Below are 24,463 nucleotides of genomic sequence, written 5' to 3'. Positions count from 1 at the left end.
TTTCTCAGAAATGAACTTGACCTTAATGGACTACTTTATAAACCCTTGAACCTCCATCCAGTATCGGCTTCTTAGCGTAGCTTTTTCCATCCTTTTCTCCTTTTCTCTCTTTGTTAATTATGTCTGGTCTTCTGCCAAAAGAGAGTTGACGCTGACCAAACTGGTCTTTTCCTGTAAGCATTCCTTCTCGTTTCAGATCCGGTATTTACAAGCGTCACTCCGATGTGCATCTGAAAAGCTTGTCATGAATCCACAAGGGACTGTCTGGCCTGTCTTTGGTTTCCTTTTCTGTTTTAAATCTGAAAATATCCAATCCACTCATGTAGTAACTCAGTTTTTAGGTGATCTGCTAGTTTGGAGAACTATAAACTGAGGGTGTATCAAAGAGCAAAACGGTAGGAAAGCACTTCCTCTGGGGACACTGAACTTTGCCTGTCACTTCCTGCTCTTTTGTTTACTTTAATGGCCCCAACCCCTGATGTTTTCTCAGAGATTTTAAACGCGCTAATTAGGATGTGCAGTAATCTGTAAAATGGACAGACAGGACATTATCGAAGGACTCCTGGGGACATCTTTGTGTAGCATCACACTCAGATAGGTCAAGCTTTACACAAATTGGTCCTTTGTAAAACAAGCATGAAAATGACTCAATACTACAATGTGTGTGTACTTAAGGGCTCCGATTGTGTCTAAAGGGAACTGTTTACGCTTGTCAAGGTAGAAAATGTATCGTTGAGAAGTGGGGTGGGGGGGTTACCTATAGAAGGGTACGGATACTTTTCCAAGTGCCAGTTTAAGAGAAGAGGAATAAGTAGAAACACAAGCAGCTGGGTCAGACCAGACCGGACTTCAGCAGATAACAGGTCAGACTGTCTCCCTTGCCTGACGCCAAAAAGGGATTCATCTTGTGTTTTCAGGACTTGAATAGAGATTTTATAATAATAATTAGTTTGACATGCCAACTTCAGTGTTGTTAGTTTCACGGGATGCACAGTCACTGTTTCTCATCATATTTACTTACAACTAGGTGTGCACTCCCCATCTCACAGGAGATGGCAATAATCAATCAAAAGTTAATTCGGGTCACAACTGTCAGATTAATGTTTTTTTTTGTTTTTTGTTTTTTTTTGGGGGGGGGGAGTGTTCACAAATTAGATAACAACATTTGATTTGCAACTAAACACAGGTTTTGTCATCTGGATTGTGTTTTAAATTGTCCACTTTGTGATAAAAAGAAAAAGATGATGTTTTGTTTTTGTTTAAGCTTTTCTGAGCGCAGTGTGGCAGTGATGGTGGTGTTCAGGGAAAGCCACTTCACTTTCAGAGAATGTCATGTAATCCTCATGTGGGTCTTTCTCAGTCCTCTGCATGTGGGTAGTTCTCAGTTTACAGCTTGTCATCATCATCTCTCTGGCATCTCCTTTGCAGTTTGTCTATGAAGATGAAGTCCAGGACATTCCCTCATTTACTGTTTTAACTGTTGCAGGGAGGGGGGTGGGGGGAAACCAAGAAATGGCGAGAAGTTTCCACTTGTTTATCTCCTTGTTAGCGTTTCAGATCAGATTACCGCGTTGAGTTGTCTGACATCTCCGGTTAGCACAGCACACAGCCTCATTCCTAGTCCCTGTACGCCGCCTCTGTGCAACTCTCCGCATTATCTGGCTTCGTGTCAAACCAAGATGAATGCCTCCTCCACCTAACTCAACACCCTTATCTTCGATTCTGAGAATCATCGCGCTAGCCTTCCTCACCTTTCCAAGGGTGGACAAGACCGGGCTTTTAATTATACACAATTCCATTTTCAACACCAGAGAGTTGGATCTCGAAAGAAGTGTCAGACATAATAAAGCTCTCGACGTAAGACGGAGGCCATAAATCCTAATAAGAGGCAGCTGTCAGAAACGCAGCGCAATCAAGGTCATAGGAATGAAAGTATTCCTGTTCCTGGCTGCTAGGTGTTTAATAAAACAGGTGTGTGTTTTATTAACACACACCTGGAAGTATATCTACTGTTCATCTAAGTATGCAAACATTAGCATCTGCTTGCGGCTGGTTCTGAGAGAGGAGGCGGTCTGTGAACGTGGTGAGCGTTGCACCAAACGGCATCATTATGGACCTGGTCTGCTGCTGCAGAGCCAGAGAGGCTGCTTTCATCTCCCGAATAAAATCCCTCTTCCGCATGTCGGTTCAGAGATGCTGCTCCTCAGCCCACTGTTACCCAAAGGCTTATTTCAATCCTAACAAGTATCTCAGAGTCAAAATGGAACTTGGTAATGATGAATGTAGCTAAATCATTTGACCTTAGCTTGGGAAAAAAGCTTTGCTGACATTTTTTTTTTCAAAACTAGCAAGTTTCACAATTACTAGAAGAGATTTTGATGGTAGAAGTGTTAATTATGTCCAGAATGTCAAATGGAACAAATTTCCAGCTGTGCTATTTACACAAACATAAAAGTCAAAGTTAATTTAAAGAGCATGTATAAAGCACATTCACAACAACCTCAGCTGACCAAAGTGCTTCACAGCATTCACAACATCACAGGTAGATTGATTATAAAACAATAAAAAAAAATTAAGAAAATAATAGAGTAAGACAAAAACTGGCAGAAAATATCAAAAAGATAATTACATGAATAAAAACCAGCATGTTTAATTTCAGATGTGACCATTTCCCAAAAACCCGAGTCTAAGTTCAACAACAGGCATCAGAAAGGACAGAAAGTTGGAAGAAGTGCTGACTAAAACAACAAGAACAGTGATCAGATTATTTTAATAATGAAAAAAAGCAGTTAAAACAGCAAATCTCAAAACATGAGGGAAAAAAACAAGGCAAAATCGACTCTATATAATTAACCTATAATCCACGTAAGGTTATAGATATGTTAGAAAGCGTAGAATTACATACATCTACAGTATTTAGGAAGTTGTATAAGAATTAAGTCCTCCAGCACAGACACATAAGACAAGAAAGCCATGCAGTCTTTCTAAATAGTAAAAGCAGACGCCCCACTATGTAAACTTTTATCACCGCTATTTGTTGCATCAAATTCCTCACATCCTGTATCGTTTCAGCGCTGTACGTCTGGCCTTTGACCGTTACAAATCATGAGCCTGTGCTTCAGCAGGCCTCAGGTTTAGTTGTCACCAGAGCACCGTTTGTTTTTAGACAGAAGAGCCGTACGTATTCAGCCTTTGCGCTGACACAAACGTTAGCATCCGACACGGTAGCGGTTGCCTGTAGAGCGTGAGGTTCAGCCCTGCTTGTGAGCCTCCAGCTGGACAGCCACGTCTCTTTAACAGCAGCCTTTGAGCCGCTCAGGCGTACTGTCAGATACCAGTGACAAAGCATCGTTGGGCTCTTGGGCTAATGGGACGTTTCTCATTTGGCGTTTGGTTAAAACAGCCGGAATTGTGCCGGGGACGATGAGCGCTTCCTGGATTGAGATTTGTGGGTCCAAACGACATCGTGCTCATTTTCACACACTCACATTCATGTCAGGTTGTTCTCTGTAATAAGAGGGAGGTGGTGTGCAGTAACCCTGGGCTTATTTCGCTCTGACCCAGCAGTGTCCTGAGCGGCTGTCATNGTGTTTTTGGCACATTTTGAAGCATCTTATTTCATCAGTTTTAAATCAACAGAGAACTCGAGAGCAGATACTTAGAAGCAGGGTTGAGCTGAGGGTATCCTCGTCTTCACATTTAATCTGTGCAGTGCGAGTTCATAGCTGACTGCTGTGTATATGTGTGTTGTTTAAGCCTGTGAAGAAACACACACACACACACACACAAACACAAACACACGCACAAAATGTGCTTTAAAAAAATAATGGATTTAGAAAGGATGTCTTTGTCCACAGAGGTCATGGTCACATGTGAAAGACAGACAGTAGAAGTATAAGCTTCTTAGTTAACAGAAAGCTGGAAACTAGAAGTGAGTGACTTCTTTTCTTGACAGACACATTGTATATGTATGTATGTAAGTAACGTCATATTCAGTAAATTATAATCTGCATTCAGCTGAGGCCTGTTTGTCAGATTAAAAGTATCTTTTGAATGTCCCCCTTAAGCATGCTTTTCATTAAACCCACATTTCTGTTCTTAAAAATAGTCATTGATCTGATGTAATATTCTAATTTTAAATGTCATGTTTTCATTAACTGTAAGAGGAAAATAATCATCATTAACAGAATTAAATTGTATGTATGTATCTATGTATGTATGTATGTATGTATGTATGTATCTATGTATATGGGCAAACTTAAAAGCTGGCTAGTAGTTGGTTACTATGAAAGATTTCATGATAAGGTCGTATGCCCCATTTCTAAATTCTCAGTGATTCTCAGGTTCAGACTTATTGCAAATAGCACCAGAGCAAATATTTCTGCATCTGAGAGGAAACGTGAAGACAGAATGACATACAGGATGATGGGGTAAAGAGGACTCTCTCTACTGTAACCAGTCATCTCACTGGAAGAGCAGCAAATCTGTGAACAACAGCTTGTTTGTAGAAAACATTTAGGTTAATGAGGCTGCATGAAATCACAATGTCACATCTTGGAGAGTAAATAATAAATGAAGGTACTTCCCAGGCCGTGGGGAGATAGCAGTCGCCTGCATCATGTTGCAGCTGTTTAGACTGCAGTTGTGGTAATTGAACAACATTAATATTGTTTTTCAGCATGATGATTAGTCAAATTGACCTCACCTCTTTCTGTTTGTGCCGTTTGCTCACCTTTGTTTGGTCATGTGCAGGCAAAGGACTGCATAAACCAAATTATGAGACATGCTTGCATCCAGCTTATGGCACTCAGTCATTCAAATATTTGTTGTTTTGAGCAAACGAGCTCCCCTAAAATTCCCACTACTATCTCAATTTATAAGGTACATTTACTTATTTTAGTCCAGACCTTTTTTAGGTTATACTTTTTGGGATATTTTATCTCTTCCCACCTTAAACATCTGTCACATGTAAAAGCTTCAAATAGTTTCCTTCTGAAGGAGGAAAAAAGTAAGACACCAAGTGCTTTCAAACTGCAAGAACCTTTAGAGATTACAAGCATTGAACTACAATGATCTATTTCTTTGAAATATCAGTGGTGGACATGATTTTTTTATATTTGTTCTCTCGCTTGATAAAGAGAGATAAAGTCACAACAGATGGACTGAAATGTTCGTCTGCTTTTGCTGTCCGTTAATTACTGTGAAAGGTCAGAAGAGCATCATGTCTGGACCCAAACGGAGGGTGAACATCCATGTGATTCTGTAATCCATGTAATATGTAAGCCATAATGTTTGGGTGTTGCTTTGATCCTCTGTGGTTGCAGTCCAAGGTGTTTCAACCATTTAGCACACATTCCTTCCAAATAAAGCACTTCTTCCTGCGAACTCTGCTGCTCTCCTCATTCAAGCCTTGTCTGGCTTACAATCACAGGGTTTTTCTCTTGAAAGTACGAGTGAATGCAAACAATCCTGCAGATGTCAGGTCCCCTCTATTGGGGGCCTCCTTGATTGGCTCAGAAGCCCTGACTGAATGCTCCTATAGGTTAAACCCTTTTTTCATGGCTTCATGTGATTTTCATGATTTCGTGTCGATTTTTCAGCTGTACTGAAAGCAGGTAGAATTTAGCAAAACCACAAAATGAATAAGGATGTAAAGGCCAGTAGTTGTTAAGCTTATTAAAATTTCTACCGTCGTCACCCCGGTGGTGTAATAAAGGCCATAACGCATGAGTGCATCTGTGCTCCCAGATTTATCCAGTTCTGTCCGTGAATAACAACTCTGGCGCTCTAAGCACCATTACGGTGCCGTCTTCCTGTTCTTCCCACCAGTTTAAAGCCTTCCAAGTAAAACAGATGGACCTAGCGAAGAGCAGGAGGAAACAGAGAGAATCATGAGATTGATGAAGTTAGGACTGAAAAATCACAGCGCAGGGAAAGATGTTACACTTGCATTACAGATTAGTCAGGAAACGCCGTGTGTTTGTCTGCAGATGTGTGTATTTCTCTCTGTGTGTGTGTGTTTGTACATCGCTTCCTGTCCTACTTCCTCTTTCCCCCCCTGACATTCCACTTCCCGTCACAGCAGCCTGGCGCTCCTAGATAAGGCCTTCCAGTACATTTCACCTTCCTGTTGACGCTCCCTACTCCATCCAGCACCAATTCCAGCCCACAGCGATCAATAAACTGATAACCGTTAGCAACCAAAATAAATAAGCTCCCTCTCCCCTACATCTCTATACAGAGACGCAACACTTTGTGATGGAAAACAGCTTCTATTGCAGTTTCTTTTTTCTTTTTTTGTGGAGAAAAGAAACACCAAATCCTTGGCGTTTTGTTGATGAAGGGCATGTAGATAAATGAGCGTGACACTGAAAAGAGCTCAGCTTCTCAGCAGACACAGATCAATGGAACTTTTGTGATGATGGATGTATTAAGATGCGGCGAAGCTTGTGCATTAAACCGGAGGTAGAAGTCAACGGAGCAGTGAATGTTCACGCACCCAGCATGAAGCTGGAACCACGCCCATCCTTAATGCAGTGAGATCCCTGATGAGGGCAGAGGGCGAGTGAAACTTTTCCAGCGCATACTGAGCGTCTGTGTAATGTGAGCAACATTATGTCAGGTGGTTGCTGTTACTTTTGAGTGGTGGTTGCTTTGATTCTGAATCTGTGGCCCATGGGCTGCATAAAATAATAATAATAATAATAATAAATAACCCATTTTATTTACAAAGCCCTCTCTCCAGTTGAAATCTCAAAGAGCTCATGTGTTGTCTCAGAGTTGCAGCCTCCATGCCACAACCTTTCAGCTTCCCTGATAAGTCTTGGGTTTCCTGTTTTAGCTGGAGATTTAATTGTGCATGCTGTCATATCAGATGTGCAGGAAGGTGAAGTTGGAGCATCTTTTTACGTAAGCTGCACATCTCCCTAGGTCGTTGAAACACAAGTCAGACACCCAGCAGTGTGACAGGAACATCAGGACACCATAATTACTATGGTTTGAACAACAGACAAGTTCAAACTTCTGCCAGTGAGCTCTCAAAGTAACCATCAGGATGTTTGAATGTCTCATGTCACTCTGTGGCTGTTTCTGTGTCACAAACTTCCTCTGTCATACAGAATAGCTAAATGCGGCCATGTTGGAAAAAGTAACGTTGTCAGAAGCGTCCCATTATTGCACGGGAGAAATATGCTTCTCAGCACAGAACACAGCAGCGGCACAAACGTTTCTATGATTGTTGTCATGTCCTTAGGAGATTCCATGCATAAGAAAGAAGGGAAGCAGTTTTCAATTTAGACAACTGAAATTAATGGGGGAAGAGGGCCGGACAGTTCTCAGTTTATCCCAACTCAACTTTGTGCATATGAGTAAACTTTTTTTTTTTTTTGTATATTTGTGATTCAATACAATTATATATATATTTGTGTGTGTGTGTTTGCGTGCGAGCAAGAGAATGGAAATCATTCCTGTAAAACACACTAAACTCCATCACTGAGACTGTTCCAGGTCAGAGGTGTCAGACTCCAGTACTGATGAGCACATCCACAAGTTGTAGGATACAACTTGTGGATGTGCTCATCAGTACAACACACCAGGCTCGCCTGACTGAGTTACTTCCTCATCTTCTCAGGTTCTGCAGAGTCCTGCTAATGACCTCACTGGCACAGACACAGAGATGCATCTAAAGTTGCAGGACGGCGGCTCCTGTAGGGCTTGAGATTCTGTGTTCAGGATCCGCTTTGCTCCACCCTGGTCCTCAGGGCCCACAGGCCTGCGTGTCCTGGGTGTGTCTCAGCTCCAGCACATCTGATCCAAAAGACTGCATTTGCTCCTCAGCAGTGATGCAGAAGCCTGTTTATCACCCAGTCATTATATAAGGTGTTTAACAGCAGGAAAACACCTAAAACAAGCAGGACAGTGCATGCTTTCTTCTTAAACACCTTCAGTTTTCATTTGCTCGGTGACTGAGATCGACACGTAAAACATCTGATTTTATTTTCTGTTTGCAAAGAATGCAATGAGTGACGTATGTCAAAAAATCGCAAATAAAATCTTAATGTTCTTTTGCGAGTGAAGAAAAAGTGACAAAATCTTCTCACTTGCAGTAAAGATTTTATACTAATCACAAAAAGATTCTTGTTCTGCTTATTTAATTCACATTTTTCTGCCCTTTTTTATTTTATTTATTTATTTATTTTTTTCATTTTTTGGATGACGGACTTTTGCAGGAAATATGCTGCAAATATTTTTCACACTGTTTGATTTACACCGGCGGCATTTTCGCCATCATTTACTGCTACCTGTCAACGTAACAGTTTCCAACGCCGCATGTTTTAGCAGGTGGATGTCGGTTTGCAGATGTGCGTGGCTGCATGTGCAAAAACTCCCAGTCCGTCTGCTGCTTCCAGGCCTCCACCCCGGCACCAGATGTGCACGTCTCTGTGGGGAGCCTTATCTTTGAACACTGCGATGATCAGGAGCGTTGAGGTTTAAGCAGAATCTTTGCCGTCTCGCCGTCTATCACAGAATGTCGGGAGAAGTGAGAGGAGGCGCTGCCTCGGCCCATTCACACACGTAAAACACTGAAGATTCGCCGGGCAGCGTATATCCAGATGAGCTGAAGAGGAAGATCGTGTTATCTGCTGCGCCTGCCGCTCTGCCCCAGACGAGCCGTAGAAAGTTAAAAGACGAGGTTTCACTGCACTGCTGGTGTCACTGTTGTTGTGGAAGTGGCTTGGAACTGTCAGACTTTTTTTACATGAGCCGCACGGTGGCACCCATCAAGAGATAATTGCAATCTTTCCTGCAACAACAATAATTACAAGATAAATATAGGCTCTTCTCTCCTGGGATTTCTTTCTGCAATGTATTAAAAAAAATGCTAACTGCAGTCAAACCAAAAGGCCATACCAGCTCCATGACACCACATGATTACATGTCACAACTGCTATTATTACTCTATAATATTCCTGCAATATATCTATGCTACATTCCTGAACTTAGGACAAACATTACTTTCAGACTTAAAACACCATTCAGACCCAGACGGTTATTTTATACCTAATAACAATACTTGTTTGTGACCAAATCAACTGGGCACAGTGATATAAGCTGCTGCTTGGATAGAAGAAAACTGTTAGTTTGTGTTTCTTTGACTTTTTGAGCGTAAAAATATATATATTATTATTTGGTGTATTATCTTATATGCACCAAAGACCAAGTTACATATTGGTCTCTTTTTAGACCAGTGAAAGAAATATTTTAATACATGTGGGATTAATGAAAAGCATGTTTAATATTGTTTAACACGTATTTTCAACAGGCGCAAATAAGCCTCATGTAAACGCATATTCTAATGTAATAAATATGACTATATAATGGAAGGAGAATTGCACTGAATTTTGAAAAAAACGGGCTTCCTCCTACCTCCAAACAAAGTCACAATAAAATTTGAGCAGAGCATGAAACATTCAGTTTCTCAGAAATGAACTTGACCTTAATGGACTACTTTATAAACCCTTGAACCTCCATCCAGTATCGGCTTCTTAGCGTAGCTTTTTCCATCCTTTTCTCCTTTTCTCTCTTTGTTAATTATGTCTGGTCTTCTGCCAAAAGAGAGTTGACGCTGACCAAACTGGTCTTTTCCTGTAAGCATTCCTTCTCGTTTCAGATCCGGTATTTACAAGCGTCACTCCGATGTGCATCTGAAAAGCTTGTCATGAATCCACAAGGGACTGTCTGGCCTGTCTTTGGTTTCCTTTTCTGTTTTAAATCTGAAAATATCCAATCCACTCATGTAGTAACTCAGTTTTTAGGTGATCTGCTAGTTTGGAGAACTATAAACTGAGGGTGTATCAAAGAGCAAAACGGTAGGAAAGCACTTCCTCTGGGGACACTGAACTTTGCCTGTCACTTCCTGCTCTTTTGTTTACTTTAATGGCCCCAACCCCTGATGTTTTCTCAGAGATTTTAAACGCGCTAATTAGGATGTGCAGTAATCTGTAAAATGGACAGACAGGACATTATCGAAGGACTCCTGGGGACATCTTTGTGTAGCATCACACTCAGATAGGTCAAGCTTTACACAAATTGGTCCTTTGTAAAACAAGCATGAAAATGACTCAATACTACAATGTGTGTGTACTTAAGGGCTCCGATTGTGTCTAAAGGGAACTGTTTACGCTTGTCAAGGTAGAAAATGTATCGTTGAGAAGTGGGGTGGGGGGGTTACCTATAGAAGGGTACGGATACTTTTCCAAGTGCCAGTTTAAGAGAAGAGGAATAAGTAGAAACACAAGCAGCTGGGTCAGACCAGACCGGACTTCAGCAGATAACAGGTCAGACTGTCTCCCTTGCCTGACGCCAAAAAGGGATTCATCTTGTGTTTTCAGGACTTGAATAGAGATTTTATAATAATAATTAGTTTGAGATGCCAACTTCAGTGTTGTTAGTTTCACGGGATGCACAGTCACTGTTTCTCATCATACTTACTTACAACTAGGTGTGCACTCCCCATCTGACAGGAGACGGCAATAATCAATCAAAAGTTAATTCGGGTCACAACTGTCAGATTAATGTTTTTTTTTGTTTTTTTTTTTTTTTTGGGGGGGGGGAGTGTTCACAAATTAGATAACAAAATTTGATTTGCAACTAAACACAGGTTTTGTCATCTGGATTGTGTTTTAAATTGTCCACTTTGTGATATAAAGAAAAAGATGATGTTTTTTTTGTTGTTGTTGTTTCCCAGCCCATGTGGGGCTGGACTTAAGCTTTTCTGAGCGCAGTGTGGCAGTGATGGTGGTGTTCAGGGAAAACCACTTCACTTTCAGAGAATGTCATGTAATCCTCATGTGGGTCTTTCTCAGTCCTCTGCATGTGGGTAGTTCTCAGTTTACAGCTTGTCATCATCATCTCTCTGGCATCTCCTTTGCAGTTTGTCTATGAAGATGAAGTCCAGGACATTCCCTCATTTACTGTTTTAACTGTTGCAGGGAGGGGGGTGGGGGGAAACCAAGAAATGGCGAGAAGTTTCCACTTGTTTATCTCCTTGTTAGCGTTTCAGATCAGATTACCGCGTTGAGTTGTCTGACATCTCCGGTTAGCACAGCACACAGCCTCATTCCTAGTCCCTGTACGCCGCCTCTGTGCAACTCTCCGCATTATCTGGCTTCGTGTCAAACCAAGATGAATGCCTCCTCCACCTAACTCAACACCCTTATCTTCGATTCTGAGAATCATCGCGCTAGCCTTCCTCACCTTTCCAAGGGTGGACAAGACCGGGCTTTTAATTATACACAATTCCATTTTCAACACCAGAGAGTTGGATCTCGAAAGAAGTGTCAGACATAATAAAGCTCTCGACGTAAGACGGAGGCCATAAATCCTAATAAGAGGCAGCTGTCAGAAACGCAGCGCAATCAAGGTCATAGGAATGAAAGTATTCCTGTTCCTGGCTGCTAGGTGTTTAATAAAACAGGTGTGTGTTTTATTAACACACACCTGGAAGTATATCTACTGTTCATCTAAGTATGCAAACATTAGCATCTGCTTGCGGCTGGTTCTGAGAGAGGAGGCGGTCTGTGAACGTGGTGAGCGTTGCACCAAACGGCATCATTATGGACCTGGTCTGCTGCTGCAGAGCCAGAGACGCTGCTTTCATCTCCCGAATAAAATCCCTCTTCCGCATGTCGGTTCAGAGATGCTGCTCCTCAGCCCACTGTTACCCAAAGGCTTATTTCAATCCTAACAAGTATCTCAGAGTCAAAATGGAACTTGGTAATGATGAATGTAGCTAAATCATTTGACCTTAGCTTGGGAAAAAAGCTTTGCTGACATTTTTTTTTTCAAAACTAGCAAGTTTCACAATTACTAGAAGAGATTTTGATGGTAGAAGTGTTAATTATGTCCAGAATGTCAAATGGAACAAATTTCCAGCTGTGCTATTTACACAAACATAAAAGTCAAAGTTAATTTAAAGAGCATGTATAAAGCACATTCACAACAACCTCAGCTGACCAAAGTGCTTCACAGCATTCACAACATCACAGGTAGATTGATTATAAAACAATAAAAAAAAATTAAGAAAATAATAGAGTAAGACAAAAACTGGCAGAAAATATCAAAAAGATAATTACATGAATAAAAACTAACTTGTTTAATTTCAGATGTGACCATTTCCCAAAAACCCGAGTCTAAGTTCAACAACAGGCATCAGAAAGGACAGAAAGTTGGAAGAAGTGCTGACTAAAACAACAAGAACAGTGATCAGATTATTTTAATAATGAAAAAAAGCAGTTAAAACAGCAAATCTCAAAACATGAGGGAAAAAAACAAGGCAAAATCGACTCTATATAATTAACCTATAATCCACGTAAGGTTATAGATATGTTAGAAAGCGTAGAATTACATACATCTGCAGTATTTAGGAAGTTGTATAAGAATTAAGTCCTCCAGCACAGACACATAAGACAAGAAAGCCATGCAGTCTTTCTAAACAGTAAAAGCAGACGCCCCACTATGTAAACTTTTATCACCGCTATTTGTTGCATCAAATTCCTCACATCCTGTATCGTTTCAGCGCTGTACGTCTGGCCTTTGACCGTTACAAATCATGAGCCTGTGCTTCACCAGGCCTCAGGTTTAGTTGTCACCAGAGCACCGTTTGTTTTTAGACAGAAGAGCCGTACGTATTCAGCCTTTGCGCTGACACAAACGTTAGCATCCGACACGGTAGCGGTTGCCTGTAGAGCGTGAGGTTCAGCCCTGCTTGTGAGCCTCCAGCTGGACAGCCACGTCTCTTTAACAGCAGCCTTTGAGCCGCTCAGGCGTACTGTCAGATACCAGTGACAAAGCATCGTTGGGCTCTTGGGCTAATGGGACGTTTCTCATTTGGCGTTTGGTTAAAACAGCCGGAATTGTGCCGGGGACGATGAGCGCTTCCTGGATTGAGATTTGTGGGTCCAAACGACATCGTGCTCATTTTCACACACTCACATTCATGTCAGGTTGTTCTCTGTAATAAGAGGGAGGTGGTGTGCAGTAACCCTGGGCTTATTTCGCTCTGACCCAGCAGTGTCCTGAGCGGCTGTCATGTGTCATCTCTGAGTGCTTCACTTCAATCTTGTCGGCTAACACAGACAGACTCCAGGTCTTTCTCACAAGTACTAGTTGTTTCTCTATTTATTTGTTACTGTTAATGTAATTGATCACAAATTAAATCGGCAACCGATATCCAACTTTTTCGCTGCAGTCTGAACGGCCCTATTCCAATCTTTTCACACCCAAAAAAAAAAAAAATCTAAATTCTGCCACTTCCATATGTGGAACTAAAACAAATATGCATCTGATTGTTTTCCGTCGGCTGCCATTGAGGAATAACTCTCCATTCCTCCTTGTGCGCTGCTGTATGACTCTTTTGTTGGTCTTCTGGTCACTTTGGAGTCGCAAACCGTTCATAAATATAAGAAGTGTGATTGTGGTCACATTTAATTAGTAGTACCACAAGAAAAAAAAAATCTGATTTTTGCAAAAAATTGGACTAGAGCATCATGACCTGCTGTGTGAATGTTGCCTTAGTGGTCGACTCCTCAAATCTGTTATGGAAGAGTAGCAAGAAGACGACTATTTTTCAAAGACTTACATAAAAAGTTTGCAGTTTACCTGTACGTGTTGAGAAATACTCTTCTTAAAGTAACGCAGGGTCGTCCAGGCAGGACATGTTACTTTGAATGAGCAAGTCTGCAGCTGAGGCAGAGAGCCGCTAGCTGCTTGTTTCCGTCCATATAATCTACGACTGGGAGTTTCCTTGTGTTATTTTGGTAGTTATATATAAATCAGTGTTTGTCTGCTAACTGCATGTGACACATTAGCTCAGATTCTGCCCGTACCCAAACAAAAAAGCGATCCCTAAGAGAATTTGCCTGTTTTTCTGCCCTGCCGCTTTCCCGTCTTTCTGAGAGTGTGAACTTTTCTACCCGGTAACAACAGAATGTAGTCAAACTTTTATTCAACTCCACTCTAATCAGCAGCAGAACAGGATTAGCTACCCGCTGCAATGACCTTGCATAATAATGTTGTATAATCGATGCTGAATTAGTATCAGTTCAGTTCCATGCATTTTCTTTTTTTGTGTGTCAGGAAAGAATGAACTAATTGTAGCTACAATGAAGCTCTTAGGGATTTCCATCTTTTGTGGAGTCGTAGTTCAAAGCATTATGACCCCTTACTAAAGGGCAGCACTCAAATGTGGGAGCAGTCAGCCAGAAGAGTGTGTGTCAGATGTCACTTCCTGTCTGAGCCGGACTGCTGGGCCTTACTGTAGCACTGTCTCCCAGCACAAACAGGCTAATCTTGGAATAAAGCGCTATCAGGACGGCCAGCTTTTTCCTGCCTGTCATCATCCACACAATGCAGAGGAAGTGAGTGGGGGGGAGGCGGAGTGTATATGTTTGTGTGTTTTCATGTGTGCTTTGTGAAAACCAATGCACAAGACAATAACACACGTCTGTGATTGTCTACTTGGATGATTTCGTAGAACTAAACCAAAGCTGTATGCATTTTTGAAAAAGTACGGGGATGCTACTTTCTTTTTTCTCAAAACTAGAAATGCATGAATTATCACAATAAGTACCAACATGATATCACACACCGCTGTAAGCAAGTAGCAGAATGTGTGGTAACCAGTAGACTTTGTAGCTCTCAGCTTGTTCCCTACATTTGCTTCAAAGCGCCAACAAGGTCTCATGGGACGAGAGCACACAACAACGTTTCCCCTCATAATGTAAGAAGAGAATCTGGTTGGTTTATCAGAGGCGTCAAACTCGTTTTCATTTTGGGCCAAGTCAAAATCATGGATGTCCTCAAACAGCCGGTTGTGCCAGACTGTTTGGATGAAACTACCAGTTAACAAATTGTGAAAATATCAGAAGCGCAACGCCACACGGAGTGGTGATTGACAGTGCAAAGCCCCGCCTCCTGGTTCTGATTGGTTGTTTCAAAAATAGCACCGGGAGAAGGCAGAGGAGCTCCATTTTTTTCCACAGATTATTTGTGGCTGTCGTGACATAGTGACAGTTTCAACAAATATGAAGAAGGATATGTTTTTTAATAAAATTAGAACAAAAACATTTACAGCAGGTAGCAATAGAAATTGTGCAACAACAGCAGAGATGTGCCGATACCAGCTAACATGTTGCTAAAGTGATAAAAACCGTAATAACTGTAAATTACTACTGATACCAAACACAACAATGTTTTCAAAAATCCCTGTCCATCACCCTCCATTCCTTGTATGATTTAAAATCAAAATCAATCTCATTGAGAATTATTGGTAAAAAAAAAAAAAAAGAAAAGGAAGTGAGTAAGTTTTTCAAGAATGAAGGGGGATGAAACTTTTTTGTGGCTTTCATGAAACTATTTCTCTTTCATTCAGAAAAGGTAGATGCGGCAGTGAAAAGCCAAATATTCAACATCCTCCCTCACACATTACAACACACTAACTAACTCACAGCGTCTGGAGGCTTTATGGGATTGCATGTACTATTTCTACTTTGAGGCGGCGGGAGCAGAAGAGCTCACGGTGACATTGCTGTAATTATCCTAGAAGAGCGATCGCATCGCTCCGATAAGGCCCGAGTTTGAGCTGCTCTGTGCGTTTAATAGGAACTTCAAGTCCAACCGAGTGGCAGATTTTCAGTCATTTCTGCGTCGCAGCTGTTCCCATCAGGTCAGTATTAGATAGGAGGCAGCACCAATTAACGTAAGCTGCCTCTGTTCACGCTGAAGGTTCTGCTGCTATCAGAACCCGCTGAATCACAGTGTCTGCATGAGAGCGCGGGGGGAAAAAGGATGACGATTATGATCGTGTCTATCAAAAATTTGTCCTTTCCGCAACTAAGAATGAGTCTTTTACAGCTCTAAGAATGAGAAGAAGGAGTGACATTTTGTCCTATAGCAGGGGCGTTTAAATCCAGGCCTCGAGGCCCGGCGTCCTGCTTTGTGAAATCCAGGATTTCATGATTGTTTTAGTGATTTTTTTGCCATCAAAATGACAGATTTTGTGGCGCCAATTTGGAAATGTTGATATTTGTCTGATGTTAAATGTAACTTTTTACCACTCACCTTGTCAATCACAGACTATAACATCCAGTAAGGCTGCAGTCACTTAACCTCAGTGCTTTTGACCAATTTTGAGAAAATTTGCAGTAAAATCAGAAAAAAAAATTTATGTGGAGATTTCTTGATTTTTGCAGATTTCTGAAAAGCTGGCAGGACTTTTTGATGCAGTTTGGAGTCTAGGGGGCCACATATGAAACTACGGTGGGCCAGATTTGGCCTCTGGGCCTTGAGTTTGACACCTGTGGTCTGGGCTGATACTTTCAAATAAAACTTACGAGTGTTTTTCATTTTCAATTAACAAATCTGAAAATGTTACATCTGTGGTTTGTGTTAAAACTCAAATTTAGCAGGAGCTCCCTGTTGGGACTCAAATGTTTGCGCACATTTGTAGTGTCGCACAACCGAAGTCTGCATAGCAACAGTTCACTGTGTAACGAGGAGTCAGAGTACAGAACGGGATTAAGTATTCAGGATGCATCCTAAAACACATTTGCAGCTGTCAAGGGAGATGGCAAGAGTCCGGCATTAAAGATGCGTATCGTAGGTAGGTTTGAAGGCATATTCAAAGATATGAAGACACACACACACACACACACACAGAAACCTGTGACCCTCCTAGCTTCAAACTATCGCTGTTATGCCAATTAAGCAGCTGCTTCCCTCTCCCTCTCAGCCTATCTGGCTCAGCGTATCCATCTGATGAGCGGCTGGTGGTTTAGCAGCTCCAGGACATGCATGACACGTTCGCTCGTCTGGAGCCCCACTGCTGTGTCTCTGCTTTAATCGTGCTGCACAGAACGACTCACACACCTGTCAGAAATCGAGCTCCGCCTCGGTCCCTGGCCCTGACCGCTCTGTGTGTATAAGAAACCTGAGACATGCTGTTTCCTCTGTCTTTGTAAGGACCAGATGTATTTAATGTTGGATTCAGAAAAACGACCTCAATAACTCCTAAACTGGTCGATTTGTTTGGGTGGAATAAGAGAAGGAGGAGGGATGTTGAGTTGCAGAATGATGGGGAAGATAGTTTTAGGCTCCCAGTGTGAGTATCTAGTAATACTTGTACATTATAATTTGGAACATTTTCTCTTGAGCCAGGTCTGACTGCATGTGTGTTTTAATTTCCGTACAGAGTGTCGAGCAACTTTAAAGCAGATCACCGACCTGAACCGCTGTGCCTGCCTTTTCTTCCTCTCCTCCCACTTTTCTCTCATCCATTATTCATGACGCTCTTTGGTTTGTCGTGTGTGTAAATGTGCTGTTAATGTTGCGCCTGACTAATAGGTGCAAAACAAAACTTTACTGACTTCACGAGACGCATCGTGGACCCTTATTTTTCCAAACCGGGATCACAAACACGGCCACGCATGCCACTCATTTCTCATCTCGGCTTACGGTAATAATGAGTGACGGCAGCCTGCTCTCGCTAGTTATTTGTTCTAAATGTAAGCTATCAAATATTCATATAGGAAAAGCTTTGCTCGTGTAAGAGCTGTAAAGTTGTGGGACTAAATAATTCAGACCTGCATGTGATAGAAATGAACGGAGAATTACTGTCGTAACGTTGATATTATGAATGGCAGCGATTTATGTTTTTAATAACTTATGAGTCACTTTGTCCTTTAATTATTAAATGCTAATTGTTTATTGTTAAATCTTAAATTCCTACAATATAACACGTTTCTACTCTCAATAGCATAGCTTCCAAGTATTAATGCATTTTTTTTCTGCACAGCTCTCTTATGATCACAACATTTCCATAAGGCTGAGCTCAGGACTTTGACTAGGCCACTGAAACACATTGCGTCTTTGGTAATACTTTATTTCATTTGAAGTGGTGTGCATGAGACTGACATGACATAACAACTGTTATGAACGCGAAGGAGTCTTTATGAATGTTTATGACTGTCGCTATGAAGTGTCATTTCGTTAATAATGACACTTTTAATACATTTAAAGTGTCACTATTTACACTTTGAATTAAAAGCGTCATCATTTGCAGTCATAATGACCAGACATCTCTACTCGGGTTTCATCCGTCCAGCAGATACTGTTCCTGAATCAATGTGGTTCAACATAAACATTTAAATTGCTTTGTGAAGCCTGTAGAGAATGTGAAGTGTTTCTCTCTTTTGACTGACATTAGGCTGAAATTGCTGTTTTATCTCCTCCTCGGAAGATGTAAATGTCTTCCTCTTGTGAGTAATCTCTCACTACAAATTGACGAACTTCAACGAATTTAAAACTCCACTTGTAAATCTTCAGAGATTGACGGGCAGCGACACACGCAAAACACACGCAAAACACGCAAAACACACACACACGCACGCACACGCACACACGCACACACACACACACACACCTTTTGTGCTTCAGAGCAGCTACCTAAACTTCTGACAATCAGACTGGCTGATGATCGGTTCAGTAAACACCTGGCTGCTATTTCCCCCTTTTAAATCCGATTTAAAATCCAGGCAGAGATTTTAAATCATCTCTATCTCAGAACCCTTGTGTTTTTGTAGATGTGAATTCAGATTTTATTAATTCCAGAATGTAGTTACATTTAAATGTCAAAAGGTGAAGTCAAAGTACATCACAGTGATTAAATATGAGGTTTCTTGAGCCATTATATCCCATATAATGGCGTTCACAGGTGGAGACAGGAGGCAAATCACAAATGGTGTGTGAAATCAAACTGTCAGAGGTTTTCCATTTTTGTTGCTGAACTTTTGTATCCTTCACTGTTTCATTTTTGCTCACTAAAGAATCTCCTCTCAAAACTTTAACATTCTGTGTTCTCTAATAAAATAAAAAACATAATCCGAATATTCCTAGTAAAATCTCTGTCCGAACAGACAGAGATTTCAAACAGAAAACAGAGTGTGAACGGCACATCGTCCTCGGTGACCGCGGTGCATAGCAACAGGCCAGAGGCCCTGAGATGCATGACATGCAACATGCATGACCGTGCTGACAGTCGTGTTTCCTTCCCGTCCAACGCAGAAAATTCCCCTGATGTTCCACAGACGCTGTTGTACAAGCCAAGGCAGGTGTACAGCTCAAACAGCATAAAGAGCGTCAACATTAGCCATTCAACCTGTAAACGGGACAAACACAGTAACAAGTCGTCTGTGATTCTCAGGACTGGTGCTGATTTTTTATTTTATTTTTTTTATTCCCACCAATCTAAGCCCTGATCTGGATTGATAGACATAAACTGTCCCGGGGGGCGTTACAGTCTCTTATCTGCAGAAGAGCATGGCTCTTCTGCAGATAAGACTGGAGAGGGACTGGGTGGTTCCCCACCCAGTCCCTCTCCACTCATCATCCAGATTCTATCATCTGTCCTCTTTCTGTTCCCATCGTATCTCCAACGTCTCATCTCCTTACTCCTTTTGCTTGTGCTCCCAGGTGTTGTATTGTAAAAAAATATATATATATGCCGAAAGTAGATCATCTCACCGTCCAGCTTAAAAAGAATCATACCACTTGACAAGCAAAGCATGCCTCCTATCCCATGTTTTATTTTTTGAAGTTGCTCCTTTGATGGAATAGTTTACTCCAACCTGCTGATAAGACACAGGAAGCAGCAGGCCGACTCCACCCGTCACCGCAGCATCAAAGACAACAGTAACCGACAGCAAATTAAAACCTGCCAAATTAAATGCTTCCTGTCATTATGAGATAGACCGCACGAAGAAAGTCACACATACCAAACCGTCTGCATTTAAACAAGCATGACCTTTGACCTTTGACCTTGACATCACCCAAGACCTGACCGATGTGATGCGGTGACATCTAGCCAATACTCCCAGAATCCCTAACCACTTTGCGTTACACTCGTCGGATCATCGGCTCATTGTCCATATTTTACAGTAGAAAATATTTTACAGTCAAAAATTATTGATTTAGATTCTTTGTAGCAGTTTTAAAGATTTTAGCCATGTGTACAATACTTAAAAAAATAAGAGATTACATTCTCCTGCAATTTCAGCCTGCATTCTATGAAAAGCACTAAGGGAGCATTCACACCTGTTTAGTCTGCTTTATCAGATTTTGTTTTATTAGTTTGTCTGATTAGTGCTCTATATGGTTTGAATCAGAAAAGCGTGTAAACAGCAGCACACATGCACATTTTAAAGGGGCGTACATACATCTTTCCCACATCTGAAACTGTCGCGTCCCAGATGTTCCTCGGGACCAGAGTTTGTCCAGAGAAACCTCGTCCAGCTGTCCATGACACATTTTTGTTAGATCTAATTTAAAAACTTTCCCCATTATCTCAGACGAGACTCCTCCTGACCTCATTACCGTCCACGCTGAGCGTGCTCCCATCTGTCCTGCCATCAATCATCCTGGAATATTTAAGGCCAATCACTGCGCAGGCTGCCCGGCAGATCTCAGACCTGCCACAGCGGACAGGATTAAGCTCCACTCGCCAAATTAAGAACCGAGTGTGAATGTTATGAACGTGATCTCGGTGGCCTTGTTGATCTCTCTGCTTCTCCCTCCATTTACCGTCTCACCATTTTATTCATTCACGTTTTTCCCTCTGGGGGGCGGCTTGACGGCGGGAGGTGCTGCACTCCCACTGGCATCAGGGAGGATTTCTGACTAGAAATCTTCTTAACACAGAACTTGGCAAGATTTTTGTAGAAAAAAAATACGACAAGACGATCAGTCTAAATCACAAGGAGTCATCCACCCTGATGAGACGCTGAGGCTGCGGAGCTCTTAACTCCCGATTAAATGTTGATGCCTGTGTGCTGACTCTGGGGAAGTCCTCAGTGCTGCAGTTTATGTTTCTCAGTGTGAGCAGAGGATGTGGAACGTAGCTCTAGAAAGTTCATTTGTAAAGCAGCAGCAGCATTCTTACACATTCTTATTGTTCAAACTAACAGAAACAAATACTATATACATAAAAAACGAATGAAGAAACACACAATTGCATAACAATAAAGAAACATTACAATGATAAAAGCTTAGACAAATAAAAACTAAGAGGTATTAGAAAATATAAAGCTATATTACGGATGATATAGCTTCCTTCATTTAAGCTTTGTTTACACAACTTTATTGTCTGGAAACAGTCAGATATTGATTCAGGTAAAGTTGCACGTTTAGACGTCACTGCGTTTAGACAAGCTGTAGTCATCAAGCCAGGCCACTAGATGGTGCTGTGGTTTTAGTGTGTCGTCAAAACTTTGACCCTTAATCTAAACCTCACACTGCAGCCATGTGTGTTTTCACACCTGTGGAGTAATTCAAACCACTGTGGGTGATGATGTTCCCAAAAACTTAAACTCTGAGACCTGGTTTCTGTTTCAGAAACTGTGATTTCTGGTGTGAACAAGCAAATGGATCGCAACAAAACTGCTACAGTTTAACAGGGAACCAGCTTTGTGTAAACAGGACTTTAGTTCTGGTTCTGGGACCAGAGGAGTCAACATGGTTTACATCTGATAAGCAACTCCAAAGACCATTATATTATTCCTTTCAGCCCATAAACAACATTTAAAATTCTGAGTCAGAAGGCTCTTTGTTACAACCAACCATTTCTGAATACGTTAAAGGTGAAACTTTGAATCAGACACAAAGACCTACTTTTATCAGCTGAGCGCAGAAAACCGGGGTTACAAACTGGACAATAATAGATTAGGAAATATATTGCCATGAGTTTGATAGTAGGGTCAAAATTATTTGGTGTTTGGTTCAGGTTAGTGGCGCTGAAGTTATGGTGTGAGCAGTATTTCTTGGCACAGCCTGTCAAACCAGTTTGCTGAAGCCCCAGAGGCTGCCGACCCAATCTACCTCTTATGACCGCATTGTGTCCGTCTTCTGAATGTCTTCCGGTGATATGACGCTCCATGTCACACATCCCAAATCGCCTCGAACTCCAGCTGCCAAATCTCAATCTCTTAGAACACATTTGGGTCGTGGTGGAGCGTGGGAATTGCATCATGGATGTGCAGCAGCAGTGTGACGGTGCAGGTCAATGTGGACAAAAGTCTTTTTGACTCTATGCCAGGAAGTATTATGGCAGTTCTGCAGGGAAAAGGGGGATGAATGTTGTACTTGAAAGGTGTTCCTGTTAAAGTTGGCTGCATGTCATTAATGCTGATGCATCACGAGCGATGCAACTGTTGCATTGGGATGTGGTTCAGAGAAAGCAGAGCTCAGAGTCCAACTTTGAGCAACGTGTCCTTTTAACATGACCCAGATCATCAAATATTTATCCTTGACTCTCAAAGTCTTTGTAGCACCTCAGCAGACACTTGCTTCAACCAATCATCAGGCTTCTATTTCAGGGTCCCTTCATATGTCAATAAGAATCATTGTATCATCTCAGGTTGTCGTCCTTCTGCTACCATCCATCCCTGCAGGAACGGAGTCTCTTGTTGCTTCTGCATATCTCCTCAGGCCCTAAATAGTTTTGGACAGAAAGATTTCCTCCTTATTTGTGTTTTTGCTACCTTTGTCCCCTATTTCTCCTCACACCTGTCCCGTCACCTGTTATCTTCTTCTGAGAGTCAACTTCCTGTTTTACTTTGTCTTCTGTGGCTAATTAGATGTAATTGATGCTGTACTCCAGAGGGAGAGATGCCTACACACTTTCTCTTTCATCAGTGTCACTTATCTTCTCCCTGTGTTGCTGTAGCAACAAAGAAACTGATACCTGTGCTCCTCTGAGAACAGGTCTTGTTTCATTGGACGTTCATGTAGCTCTAGCTTCGACCGAGAAGGTCTGAAAACGAGAGGATTCTAAGGTTTGGTTTTAAAACAGAGAAACAGAAGAATATGGAGCATCTGCATCCAAAAACGTTTTTATTCCAACTATTGGAATAAATGTAATGTTTTGATTGTTGATTCTATGTTGAGTAACTTTGTGTTTTTGATGATGCAAAGCACTTCGGAATGCCTTGCTGCTGAAATGTGCTATACAAATAAAATTTGATTTATTGATTGTAGCATACTAAAAAAGATATATGTTCCAGTTGATCCGAGGTTAAGCAGCGCATCTATGAATTCTAGCTTATCATCATATTATTTAATTTGTACTGATGTTCTATTTTTATTCCTTCTATATTATTGCAGTTTTGGACATTTCTCTTTGCGTCGCACATTGCTGGATGGAAAGTTGTTTTTAATTATGCTATATGAATAAACTTTATATGATTTAAACGTAGGTACAGAGTAAGTAAATAAGTTCACATCCTGCTTCCAGAATCCTTGTGAAGGATTATTTTAAGAGCATCAACCCTCGCATCATGTTTGGTATATTTGGATTTTTTTTTTTCTGCCAGATCTTTCATTTCTTGCACCAAATATCCAGGATGACCGAGACCAATATTCAGCTTATTAACATAACTGTTGCATGATTTCCACTCAAATGCTGACCCAGTTTCATTTGGTTGAAGAGACAACAGCTTGACATCTTCTGGGTCTAATTTCCAACATCCCTCTAGAGAATAATGTAAGTCTGTGACCTCCAGAAGGCAGCCTGCATGAGGAAACCGTCCCAACACTGGGATCTGCAACACCCACAAATCATTTGCTGCGACATTAGTGGACCACTCATGTTCTTTGTAGTGTCTAGTCTGTGGAGACGTAGTAAAAAGCTTCAGCTCAGGCTCTCGCAGGGAAACTGAACGTTATAGTTACATTTGATTTCATCACTTCTTCCACATAGAGGAAGCTTTGTTAATGACAGCTGATGTTTTTTGGCCTTTTTTAGCGTTATAAATTTGCATGTCAGTCACATAACCCGGGATCTCATCGTTAGTTTTTATACGTGTCCGGCTGTCATGTTTCCACACTCAGAGAGACGTCAGCGCCTTGAATATTCCAGAATAGCTCAGGTTCAGGAGGGCAGAGACCACATTTTTCAGCGTGAGAACGCAGAAAAATGTGGTGCTAAAAAAAATTATAATAATAATAAAGTTCTCCAGTGTATTTAAATACTCCTGCTGTTTGCTCTCTTGTGTCTTGTCTTGGCTGCAGGAAGAGGCAGTGAAGTGACAGAGGCCAAATAACACAGTTTGAACTCTTTTATTTCTCATAATGGATGCAGAGAAATCTTTTAATTACAGTAAACAGAGACCAGAGTCAGCAGCAGTCTCCGTCTGCAGCACATCCAGTTATTCTCTTTTTGAATCTGTGATTTATAAACTGTTATGGACATGGAGAGAGCTGTAATGTTTCTGTGAGTCTTGGCTCTCTGCTGCCCCGGTCTGGCTACAGATGTGCACTACATTTCAGCCCATCAGTGAACCCATCTTCATTGTTCTTTATTTGTCTCACCTACAGTTTGGCCTGGTTAAACAGTGTTGGCATAGATTTAAATTAG

General features: G+C 41.4%; 1 protein-coding gene across 1 annotated transcript in view; it reads left to right on the top strand.

The window, feature by feature from the left end:
- The window catches only part of esama (endothelial cell adhesion molecule a), a 59,067-nt gene that overhangs the window by 28,837 nt on the left and 5,767 nt on the right, over window positions 1–24,463 (top strand). The gene's annotated exons all lie outside the window — the stretch shown is intronic.

This window comes from Poecilia formosa, unplaced genomic scaffold (genome assembly GCF_000485575.1).
Source record: "Poecilia formosa unplaced genomic scaffold, Poecilia_formosa-5.1.2 Scaffold79, whole genome shotgun sequence".
Lineage (NCBI taxonomy): Eukaryota > Metazoa > Chordata > Actinopteri > Cyprinodontiformes > Poeciliidae > Poecilia > Poecilia formosa.
Note: the sequence above shows the minus strand (reverse complement) of the source record. Positions and strands in the feature narration are given on the sequence as shown.